Source organism: Tupaia chinensis, unplaced genomic scaffold (assembly GCF_000334495.1).
Source record: "Tupaia chinensis unplaced genomic scaffold, TupChi_1.0 Scaffold144077_1, whole genome shotgun sequence".
Lineage (NCBI taxonomy): Eukaryota > Metazoa > Chordata > Mammalia > Scandentia > Tupaiidae > Tupaia > Tupaia belangeri.
In genome coordinates, this window is record NW_006203931.1 from 18,381 (window position 1) to 18,824 (window position 444).

Consider the following 444-nt stretch of genomic DNA (forward strand, 5'->3'; position numbering starts at 1 on the left):
TCTATATCCTTTTTGTTTGTCCTTGAGTATAATTTTCTAGTAACTTGTTGAGAATTTAGCATGTATATTCATCAGAGATATTGATATGTAGTTTTCCTATTTTGTATATTCTTGTCAGTTTAGGGAATGAGGGTGATGAAGGCTTCATAAAATGAATCTTGGAGGGCTCCTTCCTTTTGAATCTTTAGAAATAGTTTGAGTGGAATGGGGGTTAGATGTTCTTTTTGTCTTTTTTTTTTCATTTTTTGAGAGGTTTTGCTATAAGGTGCTCACTGGAGGTAGAGAGAGAGAGATAGAAAGTGAGAAATCACCCCCCAGGGGATGGCCAAATCACAATCTCTTCTCCTCCATTCTCCTCTTGGAATTTTGGGCACACAGGCACATGCACCCAGTGTGTGTTTAAAGTCACCAGTTCCAGGACTCTAACCATGGTCAACTATGTGG